Here is an 18,366-nt window from a genome sequence, read left to right as displayed (position 1 = left end):
GGCGATAAGCTCTTGGCACATTACAGTAATAAACTCGAACATCATACTACCTTTCTCACCTTCCCATCTTCTCATCCAGCTGGCCAGGGAGCAGCTGAGAAACACACAGCTTTCTACTATTCGCTCTCATTATCCCTAACATACAAGGACAAGGCTGAAAAACATGAAACCCTGTTTCTTTAAAAAAAAAAAAAAAGGAAAGAAAGAAAAGAAAAAGAAAAAAAGATTGCTCTTACTTATTTGTAAGAGTTACAGAGCCAGAGCAGGCCAGGTGGGAGACAAATTTCCCATCAGCTGGCTCCCTACCCTGGATGGCCATAATGGCTGGCCAACGCAAAAGCAGGAGCCAGGTGCTTCACCCAGGTCTCCATGTGGGTGCAAGGGCCCAAGCCCTTGAGCCCTCCTCTGCTTTCCCAGATATGTTAATGTGCTTGAAAAAATAAAAACGTATTAATGCGCTTTCCCAGGCACATTAGCAGGGGGCAAGACGTGAACTGGAGCAGCCAGAACTCGCTCGGCACCCATATGAGATGCAGTGCTGCACCACCACACCAGTCCCAAGACCCCATTTCTCAAAGCCCTCTCAATGCCGCTGTTGCCACAATCATCAGGTAAGCTACACCCTCTGGCTACAGCAAAGACCCAAGATAAAGTCCTAAAGAAATTTGGGTGGTCATTGGCCAGGTCTTCCCAGAATGTCTGAACAGGTCAGCCTAAACCGTTTGGGGGAAAATACCTTTGTACAGGACTGTGCAGCAAAATAGAAGACACCGGCATCCATATTCTGAATTTTCCACTTACTACATCACATCCAGAAAAATCATTTCTTTCCTGGGTCTCCCCATCAATAGCATGGGGGAAGTTAATAACTCTCCTAAAGATTTGCATGCTGTCGGGATCAGGTTAATGACATATGCAAAATCACAAGTTCCCTGTATTAACAAGAGCAGATACCATGTAAGGTGCATAAAACCCAGGAGTCTGCTTGATCTATATTTTAAACCATGCTAGTTTTACTTCCCTTTCAGTCGTCATAATTTTAATAGACAAGGAACTCCTTGATCTTGTAAAAAATGCAAAGCTTTTCTTTTATGACTAAAGCCGAGTGGGTTGCATTCTTATTGTAAAAATCTCTGAAATTGTGGTTGGCATCATCGCATAGCAGGTAAAGCCACAACCTGAGATACCAGCATCCCACGTCAGCTCTTGTTTGTGTTCTGGCTACTCCCCTTCCCATCCAACATCCTGCTGTCAGTCTGAGAAAGCAGTGAAGGGTGGCCCAAGCACTGGGGATCCTGCACCCATGTGGGAGACCTGGATAAAACTCCTGGCTTCTACCTGGCCCAGCCTTGAATATTGTGGCCATTTGGGGAGTGAACTAGCAGGTAGAAAATCTCCCTGTGTGTAACTATGACGTTAAAATACATAAATTTAAAAAAAAAATCCTCAGGGGCCCGGCGGTGTGGCCTAACAGCTATAAAGCCCTCGCCTTGAACGCCCCGGGATCCCATACGGGCGCCGGTTCTAATCCCGGCAGCTCCACTTCCCATCCAGCTCCCTGCTTGTGGCCTGGGAATGCAGTCGAGGATGGCCCAAAGCTTTGGGACCCTGCACCCGCGTGGGAGACCTGGAAGAGGTTCCTGGTTCCCGGCTTCGGATTGGCGCAGCACCAGCCGTTGTGCTCACTTGGGGAATGAATCATTGGACGGAAGATCTTTCTGTCTCTCTGCCTCTCTGTATTTCTGACTTTGTAATAAAAATAAATAAATCTTTAAAAAAATCCTCTGAAACAAGCATAGCTAAAGGGATGATTGTTTAGGAAGTTGAAGAAATGTGGCTTCCCTGATTCTGTTTTCATCTGTGTTCCCCTCCGTGGCTGCCCAAGTCCAGTCGCTGTAGCTTGCAGGAGGTACATCTGCAGTGGGCCAACGTCACTTCCTCCACCATCATTCACATGGTTCATCAACTGGCACTGAGTGAACAATATTGCACACAAAACGTTGTCATAACCCGGAACAGGGTCATGGCCCCTAAAAGAAGAATTATGAAAAATGACACTATTCACAGTAGCTGAGTTACGGACTCGGACTAGGTGTCCACCTGTAGACGAATGCATAAAGAAAATATGTGGGATACGCATAATGGAGCATCATGCAGCCTTTAGAAAGAAGGAAGATCTATCATTTGTGGCAATGTAGATGGAATTACTGATCTTATGGCAAGAGAAACAAGCTAGGCAGAGGAACACCACATGTTCTCACTTACATGTGGACTCTGAAACAAATGAACTCATAGAAAGGCAGAGCATGTGGTGGCTGCAGAAGCTAGGGTGCTGAGGATACGGAGAAATGAGGGTCAAAGGCACAAAATCTCAGGAAGAAGAATGGGGGCTTTCTTTTTAGCTTTTTCACACACTGTGGTAAGTATAGTTAATAATAAAGTACTGTCCATTTCAAATTTGCTGAGAGTAAGTTTCAATGTTCTCACTACAAAAAATAAGTGATGGGGGCTCGGCGGCGTGGCCTGGTGGCTAAGGTCCTCGCCTTGATCCCATGTGGCCACTGGTTCTAATCCCGGCAGCTCCACTTCCTCTCTGTCTCTCCTCCTCTCAGTATGTCTGACTTTGTAATAAAAACAAAATGAATCTTTAAAAAAAAAAAAAGTGATGAACATGTTATAATATCTCAGTTTAACTATTCTACATTGTATTCATAGATCAGAGCATCACAGTACATTATAAATTATCCATTTATATTACATTTTAACATTTTTATTTATTTAATTAATTTATTTATTTTTCTTTGTTTGAAAAGCAAGGAAACAAAGTGAGACAGAGATCTTCATTTCACTGGTTCATTCTCCAAATGCCTGCAACAGCCAGAGCTGCGAAAGGCCAAAGCTGGGAGCCAAGAACTCCATACGGGTCTTCCTGTGTGTGGCAGGGACACAACTACTCAAGCTGCACCAAAGGCATGCACCAGCAGAAAGCTAGAACTGGAAGAGGAGTTGGAACTCAAACCCAGGCCCTTCCATGTGTGAGGTGGGCATCTCTAAGGCCTCTTTAAAAAAAAGATTTATTTATTTTTATTGGAAAGGAAGACAGGTCTTACAGAGGGAAAAAGAGAGAGAAAGATCTTCCATTTGCTTGTTCTCTCTCCAAGGGTACAAAACGGCCAGAGTTGAGCTGATCCAAAGCCTGGAACCAAGTGCCAAGAGCTAGGAGCTTCTTCCAGGTTTCCCACATGGGTGCAGAGAGTCAAGGCTTTGGGCCATCCTCCACTGCTTTCCCAGGCCACAGGCAGGGAGCTGCATGGGAAGTAGAGCATCCGGGACACAAACTGGTGCCCATATGGGATCCTGGTGCATGTAAAGCAAGGATTTAGCCACTGAGCTAGTGCACCAGACCTTCAAGTGGCATCTTAACTGCTGTACCAAACAACTGCCCCTACGTTAAAAAATTTAACTAAAAAAAATAGGGAACAAACAATTGGGACATAAGGCAGCACAAGGAGAGCGGCATCATAATGACATCAAGAAAGATCACCAGAGTCCCAGGGTGGGAGGGAAAGATGCTAAGATAGTAAGAGAAGAGAGACTGCTTTAAGGAGTTGAGAAAGACACCGAAGATGAAGCGGAGTCGTAGGAACCAACAGGGAGAACAGTGTGAGCCACAGCAATAAGACTAAAATCACTGTGGGCTGAATTACTAAGCAATAATAACCACAACAATGTCAACTAGCACTTGCTGAAGATATGCCACCTTAAATAATCTGTGCAACCAATTCTGCGAAACAAGTACAACATTCCCATTTCATAGAGGAAACAAAAGTCTACGGCCATACCACCCTGAACGCGCCCAATCTCGTCTGATCTTGGAAGCTAAGCAGGGTTGGGCCTGGTTAGTACTTGGATGGGAGACAGAGGAAACAAAAGCGAGCGGCTGTGCCATCCCCAAAGTTAGAGTTATAAGTGAGCTTACTGCACCCAAAGCACTGGGCTCCTAATGACTACCAGATGTTGTACCCAATGTGCAATTGAACGTATACTCTAACCCTTGAGTCTCTAGCTCCTTTTATTGTGTACTTGATAAATTAAAAAAATTCAAGATGATCACCAACAGAAAATATATGTATTTTTATACATTATGTATTGGTGCAGTTTATTCATTTGTTATGTATATTTTATAGTGGATCAAAATAAAATTTTAAGGAAAAAAACTATTTACTTGAGAGACAGAAAGTTCCCACCTGGTGGTTCACTCGCTAATGTCCACAACAGCTCAGGGATGGAAGCCAGGAGCAACACACTGCCGTGCAGGTGGCAGCAGTCTGAATCCCTGGGCCATGACTGCCTCTTGCTTAAGCAGGAATCTAGAATCAGGAGCTGGAGGTCGGTGTCAACTTGCGGCCTTCTGATGTGGGACGTGAGTACAATGATCACCTTGACTGGTAGGCCAAATGCTTGCCCATAAAATAAAGATGAGAAAGGGAAATAAAATATTTCTTTGCTTTTTTTTTTAATACACAAGAAGACTATTCTTATCCTCATAATGTGAAAGCCTCTGTTGTATATTACTCAAAAATTTAGGTTTTTGAGTAATAATATTGAATCATGGCAAGTGGCCAACAAATCTTGGTTGAAAAGTAATTACTACCTGTATGTATTTTACTTGTGGCACACCTGTGATCTTTGTCTCACTAACAGAATGGTAACTTCAAAGTTCCATAGTCTTTGTTTCTCCAGCTGTGCATTGACTCAGTAAATAAGGAAAATAGGTACTCCAAAATGTATAGCAAGGGGTCCAGCTTGAATGTCTGAGCATGCCTGGAAAACGAGTGGGAGACATTGGGCTCAACATCAGTTCCCATCATAAAAGGAGCTAGAAGTTTCCTGGCAGAGAAAACTTCCATGAAAGGAAATGAATACAGGCAAGACAAATGCTTCAGCAACAGGGACAGCAAATATCGATTTGACAACATCACATTGGTCAGTCCCAACCGAAAGAGGAACAGACGTCAGCACAGGATGAGAAAAATACCCCCAGGGGGATTAAACATGGCGGAGAAAAATACGCCAGGGAAAACGACAGGCATAGAGGCAGCCAGGAAACTGAGTCCTCCACCAGCCAGGCTGCCGTAACCCCACAAGGCGGCAGGAAGGAAGGGGAGGAAGACTGTGTAGAAGCACCATGGACTGTACTGCAGTTACAAGCCAGCTTGACAAGGCTGCCAGGGGCTCCTCCATCAGTGTCACCTGCTGTGTGTTTTGCATCTCCCAGGAATGGGTCAGTCTCAGTATTCCAGCCATGCACAGTCATCGATTGTGGAAAGTGTGGCAAACGTGGTGATGACTTCAGAGGTAGGCCTGCCTCAGACAGGGTACAGAGGGGCCTGAGAAGAGCCTTCGCACAGCCCTGCTACTTCCACACATACCACCCTCCACCTTGCTGCTACAAGAAAAGCGGTTAGAGAAGAAAACATTCAGAATCTCATCCTCTTTCTCTCTTTTAAGATTTGTCTATTTTTATTGGAAAGGCAGATTTCAGAGAGAAGGAAGGACAGAGAAAAAGATTTTCCATCCACTGATTCAATCCCCAAATGGCAGCAATGGCTGTAGCTGAGCCAATTCAAAGTCGGGAGCCAGGAGCTTCTTCCAGGAGCCAGGAGCTTCTCCTGGGTCTTCCATGTAGGTGCAGAGTCCCAAGGTTGTAGGCCATCCTCCACTGCCTTCCATGGCCACAAGGCCATGGAAGTGGAGCAGCCAAGACATGAACCATATAGGATCCTGGCACTTGCATGGGGAGGACCAGTCATGCTGGGCCCAGAACTTCTTCCTCCTTAACAATGACCTCCATACTGTGTCACACTGCAAGGGCAAATACCTCCTGGCATGTGTCATCTTACAGACCTCAGCCTATTCCTGAAACTAGCAACATACCGTCCTTCAGTTGAAGGTTCATGGAGGTTGGCAGAAGCAGAAATACTGATCTAGCCCTGCTTGTGGTTTATATTAAGCTCTGCATGCCTCAGGAGCTGACAGCAGCTAAGAGTAAGAAAAATGGCAGGATCTCCTTGGTAACTGACGGTACTTGTTCATGAACACATGGGAGCCCACACTCTGCACAGTTGCTGGAAATAATTGGGGGTGGGGGGTGACATTATAGGGGTATGCAGTCTTGCATAAGAGGCAGGAACAAGAGCCAGAAAACTTGGTATTACTCCTATTTATAATAACCCATGTTAAGTCCTGGATGGGTGAAGGGACACCTGTTAACATCATTTGACTTGGAACCAACTAAATTCCTCTTCTCTGGAACAAGGATATTTCTGCTCTATAATAAGATTCTGCAAACAAATGGCTTTCAGCATATTAAACATAGCTACTGAGGGAGGGGTAGGAGAGGGAAGGGAGGAAAAAAACAGCAGCCAAAAATGTGTTTACTACTGGGCTAATACCATCTGTCCTCAACACATTCCCAGATTTGTGGTGGGAAAGAAGACTTCAGCAGGGTTTTGATGTGCTGTTGCTGAACTGTCCAGGGGAACATGCAGGCAGACACACCCGCCTGAAACAGCCTGCTCCTTAGCAACTTTGTTCAAGGGTCTTTTCACTGAATCCCTTCTGAGCATCTGTCAGTCCGAATAACACACTGGCCATTTCGATGAGAATATGGATCAGACCAAATTGCAGGCTGTTCTCTGGGAAAGAGTTCATTTGCTGTTGCCTCCGGCTACTACAGCAGAGAGAGCCACATCAGGAAGAGTCCTGAAGAACTGCCTCTCTCCTCCTTGATGGCCAGGAGAAGCGTCCCATCGTAGCAATGTGGAAGAAGACTGGCAGGGTACAAACTAGAGACTGGGTTTCCTTTTGGATTAGGGATGTGCCGCCTCACAGTGTCACTGGGCACTTGGTCGACAGGCTGGGGAGTAACCTAAGCTTTTGCACTTTTACAGTAAGAACGAATGTGGAGTTGCCAGGGGCTCGTGTTCTGGGAATTTGGACAGCTTCTCTGAGAGATGTAGCTCAGGCCTTCTCTGCTTTAGCTTGCATTTCACTGCTTCTTGTTTCCACTTGCTGGAGGCAGAACAGAACCTTCGGCCCCAAACACACACGTAACCCTCAGCACAGCAGTTCTCTTGTGTTTCACGGGGGTACACCTTGTGTGCTAACACAGATCAAGTCAGTACAGAATTGCTTCCTCTTTGCCTGTGCAAGCCCTCTTTTGCTGCATGTTAGGGTTCTCAGCAGGCATTCACAAGTAAACTTTCACTCCCATCACTCCTGCTGAGACAGACATGTAACAGACCTCCCTGCCATCGTCACTTTGCTTGCCAAAGGTCTTGTCTTCACCTGCAAGACTCCTCTTCCTCTGTGGTCACCTACGACGGGCACCATTGGGGGTGCCCAGATTACACTCACTTGCGGAGCAAAATAGGGTGTTAGGGTGGGAAAGGATGCCTCCTTCTGTATGCTGCACAGTGTTGAGGACATTGTATTAATGAGGTTCCCCAGACAAACAGAACCAATTGGCTAGCTGCAGTTCTACAGAGAAGACTTGCATGGGAATGAGTTCATGTGATTCTAGAGGTCAACACGTCCCTTGATCTGGTTGTCTGTTAAACTGGAGAACCAAGGAAGCTGGTGAACACGTCCACAGGCTTGAGGACAAGGAGCTCCCCTGTCCGAGGTCAGAAGATAGGTGACCCTGCTCAGGAGGAGAAACGAAGCTGCCCCACTTTTTGTTTTCTTCAAGCATTCAGTGGACAAGATGATGCCTACCCGCACTGGTAATGTGAGCTTATCAATCCACTGATCCCAATGCTCATCTGTTCCAGGAACCTTCTCACAGACACACGCTGCTATAACAGAGTCTGAGCTACCTGAGCATCCTAAACCCAGTGAAGTTAATGCATCGTAAGTACTAAGGAATACTACGCTGCTCTCCTCAAAGTGTCTGCCCTGGCACAAATTGATGGAAAAATTTCATCAAGGAATACGTAGAAATGAAGGCATCATATTTTGGCTTGTTTTTGTTTAGTATTTTTGTTTGTTTGTTTCATTTTGTTTGTTTGTTTCTTGGAATGAATTCTCTCTCTGGAGATGCTGAAGTTCCCAGAGCAAATCAGCTGCTAACTGGCTTAGACTGCTGATGAGACACACTGATAAATCCAGCTTGCACCATCATATACACTAGAGGCTCAAGCAGAGACCCCACGTCAGTCCTTGCCCAGATGTTGTGGTTTCCACTGATTAACTTTCAATGGCAGTCTTACAAATTGGCTTCTCTACTCTTCAGATAGAGGATGGTTTCTTATTTAAGTAGTTTCTCTATAGCTCCCAGATAAAATCCAGTATCTGCTGAAGCAAGATTTTGTAAAACTGCCATCCTTTTCAGAAAATCTAAACATGCAGTTCCTCACACTGTATGTTTGCAGTTATTTGCTTGCTTTGGAACACCTGATCCTTCCTTTTATTAATAGCTTGCAGTCTTTTGATCATTAAAAACAGTATTTGATTCACTGTCACATTCCACCATGCAGAGACTGCTGCCTAGGGTAGACAAGCTTATGTGATCTACACAGCTTTATCCAGTATTAATTTCATCATATAGCCAACCTTGACCTTCTAATCCACCTCCCCTCCTTAAAAATAGAGATGGCATTTCTTACCTCTGTTGAATCAATGCCACGTAGTGCATAAATAAAAGCGTATTGAATAAACATATGCATGAATGTCAAGTATTTTAAATTCATTAATAACTGTCCAACCCTCGGGAGTCATGGCAAATGAATGCTTTATAAAAATTAAATGCTCCAATCTTTCATCAGTTTATGTTCAGGAGAAAAAAAATGGTGCTGTTTACAAGAGCTGTGGTAACTTGAACTACTCCGGATTTCTCGATCTAAGAATAGTATAGTCCAGGCTTTCTACCACTGAGTGGGACTGACAGCTGTCATTAGGTTGGAAGATGATATGCTTTAAAGGGCGGGTTTTCCCGTGCTTTGGAAGTTGAACAGCAAACAGTATAAATGGCGGTAAATTTTTTTGGAAGAAAAGTTTTAAATCTAGAAGAGTAGAAAATAATTTAATATTGCTACTGCATACAGTTAATACTTCTCAAATTCTTTGTCATATTTCTTTGTTGCATTTTCTTGATGAAAGAATTATGATGTTGTAAAGTTAGCATCCCGCTGACACTCTACCCTGTTCTAGCTGTGCTCAATTTGGGGTATTCTGCTTCCTATAATTAAGCCCCTTATACCCAAGCACCTAGATGATGCTAGGTGGATAATGAGGGTTCCCTTTTCCTTCCTTTCTGAGACTGTTTGTGTAAAATAAGAATCTCTATCTTATGGAGTCCCACTAAGCTATATAGGCCCGGTAATCTTTCAGACTGTCAGAGGAAATTTATAAGTATCCATTTCATGATTATTCATAGTTAGCAGTCCTATTTAGCAGATCTATTTCTTCTGAGTAACTTTTGGCAACTTATCATATTACTAGAAAATGGTCCATTTAATATTTTTATATTTTTATTGATATTTCTTTTCACTGAATTATCTTAGATTTTCCAATTCCTGCCTTATTCTTCCAAAAATATTTTTAAAATATGTATTTATTTTTATTGGAAAGGCAGAGTTACAGAAAGAGAAGGAGAGACAGAGATCTTCCATCCATTGGTTTACTCACCAAATGGTCTCAATGGCTGGAGTTGGGCTGGTCCAGAGCCAGGAGTCAGAGTTTCTGGGTCTCCACACGAGTGCTGGAGACTAAGGCCTGGGCCATCTTCTGCCACCTTCCCAGGCCATAAGAAGGGAGTTGAACTGGAGGTGGAGCACGCAGGACATGAATGAATGCCCATATGAAATGCCGCGGGTAGAAGCTAAGCATGCTATGCCGCTATGGTTGCCCCTCTAAAAAAAATTTTTTTAGCAGAACTTTTTGACACAGGAAGAAATATGGGCAGCAGCAAGTATAGCACTTGCTTGTGATGCCTACATCTCACACTGGAGCACCATTTCAAGTCCTGGATACGCTGATTCTGGTCCAGCTTCCTGCTCACGTCTTAGAACTTTGGGATCCCAGCTTCAGACCGATGTGCGCATTTGGGGAGTGAACCAACAGTTGGGAGATCTCTGTCTCTCCCTCTCTGTTTTTCCCTGTCACTTTGTCTTTTGAAATAGGAAGTATTTTTTCATTGGAGAAATAATATTAAAAAATGCAAGTTTCAGCAACTATGAAAATCATATCAACCTTGCTGTATTCTCTTTCTTCATTACCTCTTCCTCTGTCATCTTTTCTGCTGGAATATTTTAAGGGGAATTCTAAAAATCATGATTATTTCATATGCATGTTTCATTGATGACATGAATATAGTTTCCATACTACCATGTCTAATGAAATTTATAGTAATTCTGTTGAATTCTAATAGCCAGTCTAGATTCCATTTTTCCTAATTGTCTCAAAAATGTCATTTGATAATCTGTGTAAACCAACATTCATATGCGGTCTATATATAGCATTTGGTTAGTTTGCTCTTTATTCTTTTCACAGTTTCTGCCTTTCTATGTGGTTAATTCATCAGAGAAGTAGAACTGTCATCCTGTCTGATGTCTACATTCTGGACCGAAAGCACCGCTTCCCTATGATGTATAATTTTTTTTTAAAGATTTATTATTATTGGAAAGCCGGATATACAGAGAGGAGGAGAGACAGAGAGGAAGATCTTCCATCCGATGTTTCACTCCCCAAGTGAGCCGCAACGGGCCGGTACACGCCGAACCCAGGCCGGGAATCTGGAACCTCTTCCAGGTCTCCCACACGGGTGCAGGGTCCCAAAGCTCTGGGCCATCCTCGACTGCTTTCCCAGGCCACAAGCAGGGAGCTGGATGGGAAGTGGAGCTGCCTGGATTAGAACCGGCGCCCATATGGGATCCCAGGGCGTTCAAGGCAAGGACTTTAGCTGCTAGGCCGCGCCGCCGGGCCCTAAGATGTATAATTTGCCTGTAACTTGTTCTTCCATCTTGTGTATTTCTTGCAAAAAGCTAATTAGATTTAAGGTCTTCTAAACTGGTTATTGGATTCAGGTTCAACTGGGGGGACAGAGAGACTTCTACATAATTGGTACTGTAAAGAAATTACATAACATTGTAAAATACATAATGTCTGGCTTTCCAAGTTAGGGTGTTTCTAAGACTGATTAGTGAGATCTGGCAGTTTCAGAAACTTAGTAACTGTTGCCCTGATCTATTATTTAGCAGACATTGCAAACTAGTGATATGCTAATTCTGTCTGCAGTGGTATGAAATTCTCCCATCTAGCATATCCCTTGATCAAATCAGAATAAATACTTGATCCTTTTCCCTTGATGCTTCCACTTTCACACATCATGCTTGGTACCCTGTCACTCTTCAGTGCTCACCAATGAGGTTTTGTAAATATTTTCCTAAACTAGAGAATGTTTCTGTCTCTGATGTTTCAATCAGTAATTGATAATTAATTTTTTCTGCTGCTCAAATGTGTGAAAGCTCAGGGGCACCTGGAGATGGCCTTTACTTTGTAGAGACTGCTCCTGTCTCCAAGATGCCCTGCCTCCTTGGCGGTGGGAGATGGTGTGCAGACAGTCACATCCACCTGCCAGGCTGTTCTCTGCCACTGTTTTGTTCCTCAGAATTATTCTTTCTTTTCCCCCTTGTTTTCTATTTAATTCCTTCTTCATTATTTACTTCCTTCTGTTTTCTTTGATAGTATTCTTTGGTCTGTTTCTATCTGCTTTGTTTAAATGCCTAGAGATTTTTTTATTTGTTATCTATTTATTGATGTTCTGTATTTAAATATGAGAAGTCTTCAAGCAGTTTGTGGGAAATGCCCATTATGAAAAAACCATACATGGATTTCAAATTCTTAGCACCAAAATGAACTTATCTTGTTATTTTGTTTTCCATTAAGTTTTGAGATTATAAAGCTCCTAAACTTTACCTGCTTCCTGTGAGTTTCGGTATAATTGCACCCTTGGTATCAGCTGGCTTTACATATGTCATCTTTGTCATTAACGTTTAAATGAGAATTTTAATTTGGTGTGATTTTCAAATATATGAATATTTGGAATTTGTTATTACTTATGTCTAATGCTTTCCCCATTGTTTTCCCAGAATCTGCTCTAGTTGATATGAATTTTACTTTGAAGATCAAAGTTGCACAGAGAAAAAAACAGGGAGATCATCCGTCCACTGGTTCACTCTCCAGATGGCCATAACAATTGAAACTGGGCCATTCCGTAACCTGGAGTCTGAAGCTGCTTCTGGATTTCCCAAGTGGGGATAGGGACCTAAGCGCTTAAGCCATCTTCTACTACTTTTGCGGGCACATTAGCAGGAGCTGGATCAGAAGTGGAGTAGTCTGCTTTTGAACCAGTGCCTACATAGGATGCTGGTGTTGCAGGCAGCAGCTTTACCAGCTATACTGCAACATAGGCTTCCTTCATATAATTTTCAAAATTATTACTTATTACCTATTTTCATCTACCTACCAGGCAAGGTAACAGAGAAAGAGAGACACTGAACGAGCCATCTTCCATCCCCTGGTTAACTCCCCCCAAACCCACAATAGCCAGATTAGGCCAGGCTAAAGCCAAGAGCCCAAAGCTCCGTAAGGATCTTTTATATGTATGACAAAGGCCCAAGCACTAGAACTGCCATCTGCTGCCTCCCAGACCATAGTAGCAGAAAGCCAGATAGGAAGCAGAGCAGCCGGAACCCGAGCCTGTGTTCCCGTGGGACACTGACAATTCAGGTGGCATCTTAACTCACTGCACCACAATGACAGCACCTGTCTCACCACATTTAACCTATAATTATACTTTACTTTTAAAAATAAGCATTAAAACCATATGATGGGGACCAAATGGGAAATAAATCTATCCTTACCTTTAACCCTGTTTCTAATATTCTTACTTTTCTAAGTTTGCAAACGCCTGTAAGAAACTGTGACTTGAGAGATTATTTTCTTCAGCCCTTATTTTGTAGATGAGTAAATTAAGGTCAAGTTAAATGATGCAGTCATAGCGTTAATGCCTTTGACCTGCATGCTACAAATTAATATTAATTTAGCATGAGAGGTTAGAAGACAAGCATATTTTATTGATCCACTTTGACATTAGTCTGAATTCAGCACATTTTCCCAGCAGACTAATTCAAACTAAGATGCTTTTGTAATTCCCTTTTGTAGTATTATTTTTTTTATAGCATTTGCTACAAATTTTAATCAAATTTAAGTCTTGTTCTTACTGTTTTTTTTTTTTTTTTTTTTTTTTTTTTACAGCAGACACTAAGCCTCCTGAAGGCTTGTATGCATGTGTTGGTCCCCATTGTATGCAAAGTGCTAACACAGTGCTTACTATTTCAGGGCTGCTAAGTTACGTGTGGTCAGAAGGTCATGACATCACTCAGTGGGTGTGTGCTATTGACTGTCCTTTCCCAGGCATTTTGCATTCCCCCGTTTATGGTGCATTTAAACGTATTTTAAAATTTAGAAATAAAAAAATTAGACATTATAAGATGTCATATATGCATGGGCACTTTAAGCTCATTAGTTAGCTAAATGATTATCTCTGTAAAGACAGGAAAGACCAAGGCTTGGAGGTGTTAGGTAAACTCAAAAGGTCAGAATCTGGATGCTGGGATTTGGGTTTGGTCTGTTCCCCACAGGTTTGTGTGCTGAAAGCTTCTTTCTTAATATAACAGTGTTAAGAAGCAGTGGGGCCTTTATGAGGTGGGCTCAGAGGGAGGTGATTGGGCCATTACCTGTCCCTCATAAAGAGGTTAATGCTGATCTCCTGGAGTGAGTTAGGTCTGGCAGGAGTGGATTTGTTCCCATGAGAGCAGGTTGTTATAAATGAGCAAGCCTGAAGGCTGGCATTGTGGTACAGTGAGTTAGGTCTCCACCTGTGGCACCGGCATCTCATATGGGCACCGGTTTAAGAACCAGCTGCTTCATTTGCCATCCAGATCCAGGGAAAGCAGCAGAGGATGGCCAAAGTGCTTAGGTCCTGCACCTACAAGGCACACCCAGAGGCAGGTCCTGGCTCCCAGCTTTGGCCCAGCCTAACCCCGGCTATGTCAGTCATATGGGAATGAATGGAAAACAGTTCTGTTTGATTCGCTCGCACTCTCCTTCCTCCTGTTTCAGTAGCTGTGCCTTTAAACACACACACACACACACGCGTGCGCGCGCACACACACACAGAGCAAAAAAAAAAAAAAAAAAAATAGTGAAGCTGGGCCCTTCCTGTTGTCGTGCTTCCTTTCTTACTGTGTAATCTGTCCTGCACACCCCACTGCTCCTCCTGGCATATGCTCTGCCTGGGATGGCACCTGCCATGTTTTGACACGGCCAGAGGGTTCACAAGACACTGACACCATGTTATCTGGACACTTCTGTCACCAGACCAGAGTTAAACGAACCTCTTTAGAAAGTACCCAACCTTGGGTATTTCATTATAGCAGCATAAAATGTACTAAAACACATAGCAAGAGAGAATGTATGATTCCAGAGTCTGAGATCTGCCATTTGCTTGCCAATTTCTGGTTCCAATTTATCAGTAACAGGAATAATCTCTTTATCCTCAACTGCAAAGTTTTCTGGGATTCTAGACCAGTAAAATAATCATGGCAGATTGAACATATATTAATTTGAATCCCTCTCAAAACCTTTTAAAAATAATGGAAGAGGGATTATTTTTAAAAACATGAAGTCCTGAGGGAGAATTGAAAGGATAATTGTTGGGAGCTGTGAAGCCCAAAGTCAGAAGTACCTGATAGCAGAGCTAAGGAAGCTGAGTCCTAAACTAGGAGCAGGGACAACCCAGAGCCCATCTGATTTACACTGTTCAAGCTCCTGGCACAGGAAAGGAAGGAGATAAGAGCTCTTAAAGAAATTAGCCCCAAGATCCTTTCCTCTACTGCAGCCTTGACAGCCAACAAAGGCTGGGTCCTCGCTCAAGCAGAAGGCTAGAGTTTCAGTGCTGGAGGAGTACTCTGGACTAAGCAACTGTAGTCACAGCTGGGGGCTGGAGTAACTTACTGAAAAGAAGATCTAAAAAGAGGAGGTACCCCACCAAAAGGAGGGAGTTGGTCCTAAAAGAAGACCAAGGCAATGCCAAGGCCATAGTGAGCAGTTATTTCAAGAGAACACCTGCATTTCTGGAATAAAAGGTGAGCAGACTGGAGGAAGTCAGAGGCTGTCAGAGAGGCCTTAGAGAAAATGCAAACTGCTCAGACACCCGATGCATCAATCATCACGACAGGAGTTTGGAAAATCATAGGAGTTCAGGGTTGAAGAAGGAGTAAATTCATACATAAGTGGGCAATTAAGCTAGAAAGGGAGACAGAGAGGGCCAGAGAGGGAGGTAGAGAAAGGGGGAGGTAGAGAGAGAGAGGGGAGGAGGTAGAGAGGGGGGGGGCAGGGAGAGAGAGAGGCTCTTATACCCTCCCCAAACCCTTCCCTCCCAAACTGATTTCCCTTATATTATTACAATAGTATAGTTCTTCATAAACAGTCGTAACTCCATCTTTGCAGGCATGGACAATGTTAGAGGGTCCAGCATCCTATTTCAAGATAGATTTAATAGTTTGGGAATCCATCTTCGATCTGGAAGTAGATATGCATACTACATTGTATCTTTGCATCTGGATCTGATAGTCTCCATTACACAGTTACTGTACCTCTCCTTAAATGAAAAGCCACAAAAAAAATCAACAAGAAGAAAAATAGAAACATACAATGCCATGAAATTAAACAACATACTACTGAATGACTAATGTGTCACTGAAGAAATGAAAAAGAAAATCTAAGCACCTTCTTGAAGAAAAATGATGCTACTGTATGGCCTACGAGTCAGTGAAGTGGAAAAAAAACTGTTTTGAAGAGATGAAAATAAAAACAAAAACAAAATCCATGATACAGTTTCTACTCATCTTGGTGAGATATGTCTCCTGGAGGCAACAGATGGATGGGTTTTCAAGGATCTTTTCCTTATATTTGACTGAAGAGAGCTTGATTATCATGTGTCATGGTCAACTCTGTTGGGTGTTCTGTGCCCCTCCTGTATTCTGTTTCCCAATTATTTCTCCAAATTAGGAAAATTTTCCTTTGTTATTTCATTGAATGCTTTCTAAAGTCCAGCTTCTCTTTCTGCACCTTCTGGAACTCCCACAACTTTTATATTTGGCCTTTTAATAGTGTCCCTTAATTCTTGAATACTTTTCTAAGTTTGACTCAGTTCCTCTTCCAGCTTTCTGATTATTTCCCCACTGTGGAAAGAAATATCTTCCAATGCTGAGATTCTTTCTTCTGCCTCATTCATTGTATCATGGAGAGTTTCCATTGAATTTTTAATTTGCTCCATTGTGTCCTTCATTTCTAATAATTTAGCTTGATTTTGTTTCAGTGTTGCTATTTGCTGTGTGACATATTCCTTAAATTCCTACATGTGCTTCTCGTTGTTGAGAAGCTTTATAACAAGCGTTTTGAATTCTGTATCCCCCATTTTCTCAATGTATTCCTCTGTTAACTCTGAGGTTGACAAAGACTTTTGCTCCTTTGCAGGGGAGACATTAGTAATATGAACTGTATAAATATATGAAATGAGTGAATGAAAGTAAATATATAGGCAAGTATGAAGTGAATCAGCAAAAAGGTGAAGCTGGCTTGTATGGGACAAGATTACCATGAGGGAATAGATGTTCTGTGGCAAAGCTGCAGTATCTTTAAACCATAGAATATAAGATGAAAAGAAGAAAATGTGAAGATATGTCCTCATCCTCTCTTCTCCTCTCAATCTCTCTGCCTCCCCACCTCCCTCCCTTCTTCTGTCTCTAAAATTACAAGCCTTGTGGCAGTCAGTTCTTGTGGCCAGTCAGCTGGGGAAGAGGGCGTGTTTTAAATAGCAAGTTGACTCAGTCAGGTGAATAAGCAGAACCCAATTAGACAAGAAAGAAGCTCCTTTCCTTTCCGGTATTCTGTAAGAATCAGTGGAAAACTTGCTGGAAGTACAAGTGTACTTTGGCCAGAAAATGATCGCTTTCAAAATTCATCTTTCACTGCCGCCTAACCTTGCATTTCTTCCTACTGGTCTTCTCTACGAAGGCTCTTCATCTTGTGTTGTTGATGTTAGGACACTTCCTCCAGCCTTTATACCATGTCTCCTTTTTCTGACCTTGCTATTGCCCTTGGCAGAGGTCAGTGTTCATGTCTGACCATGCAAAGGTAGTCCTCAGTCAAGCTGTGGCCTGAGATAGAAGGTGAAGTCCCAGGCAGTGCCTCGGAGCAGTCTCATTACACTGCCAAGGCGTTCTCAGATAACAGCCGCGTACCTTTGATCAAAACACTGAGAAACACAAACCCTCACGTCTTCCTCAGCACACAAACAGCCAGGACTCTGTTCTCTCAGATCAAGGAGAGCCCGGTCAACTGCCCCTCAGGCTCTCAGATACACTGAATGCGCATTTTCCCAGGAGGAACAGGTCAGGCCAGAGAGAGGAGGCCTGAGGGGGCAGGACAGACTGCTGGGACAATGGCTTCTCCTTGTGCCCACTATGCTCTCAGCAGCTGTAACAAGATTTGGTACGTGGCAGGGACTCAGCAAATAACTCTTGGGTTACTAATTAAATAAATGTTACTCCATTTTGTATGCCTTTCACTTTTCTCATATTGACAAATTTCTGTCCATCCCTCAAGTTCCAATTCGGCTATCTCTTTTACAGCTTTCTTTGACACAAACAAAATTCTTTCAGGTCCATAGGCAAGGGCACTTGAAAAGAGTTTTTGAAAAAATGGAATTAAAATAAAAGTTTACGTCGGCACAAAAATTTTGATATCCATGCATAGTTTTCTGTTTAATAATAAGCATTTTCCAAGAACTTATTGAAGACTCTGCTCATATTTACACTTGGAACAGATATCTGTTGCTTGTTCTTTTAAAAGTATCCTATTTATTTATTATTTATTTTAAAAACCAAGACAGGGAAAATGCTACCATCCACTGGTTCGCTCTTCAAGTACCCATGACAGCCAGGACTGGCTCAGGCAAGATTCAGGAGCCAGGAACTCAATCCAGATCTCGCATGTGGTTGGCAGGGACCCAAATACTTGAGCCATCACTGCTTCCTGCCAAGCTTTACATTGTCCAGAAGCAGGAGTCAGGAACAGAGATAAAGATCAAACCTAGACATTCCAAGATGGACATTCCAAACACTCAGCCTTGTTGCTTATTTTTTAAAAAAGATTTATTTATTTTTATTACAAAAGAATTTTGTTCCGATCCGAAGCCAGGAACCTCTTCCGGGTCTCCCACACGGGTGCAGGGTC

General features: G+C 42.9%; 1 protein-coding gene across 4 annotated transcripts in view; it reads right to left on the bottom strand.

Moving 5' to 3' along the window:
- SLN (sarcolipin) overlaps positions 1–18,366 on the bottom strand; it is a 52,305-nt gene that overhangs the window by 7,087 nt on the left and 26,852 nt on the right. For 2 of the 4 annotated variants that reach the window (XM_058663957.1, XM_058663958.1), the window contains exon 1: positions 4,248–4,354. The exons of 1 other annotated variant lie outside the window; for it this stretch is intronic. The gene's annotated coding sequence lies outside the window, so the exon portion shown is untranslated. Of the gene's footprint in view, positions 1–4,247; positions 4,361–18,366 lie in introns of those variants that run through there. One more of the 4 variants, XM_058663960.1, reaches the window with a different exon arrangement.

The sequence above is a fragment of the Ochotona princeps genome, chromosome 4 (genome assembly GCF_030435755.1).
Source record: "Ochotona princeps isolate mOchPri1 chromosome 4, mOchPri1.hap1, whole genome shotgun sequence".
Lineage (NCBI taxonomy): Eukaryota > Metazoa > Chordata > Mammalia > Lagomorpha > Ochotonidae > Ochotona > Ochotona princeps.
The sequence above is the reverse complement of the archived record's forward strand: the minus strand, read 5'-3'. Positions and strand labels throughout refer to the sequence as shown.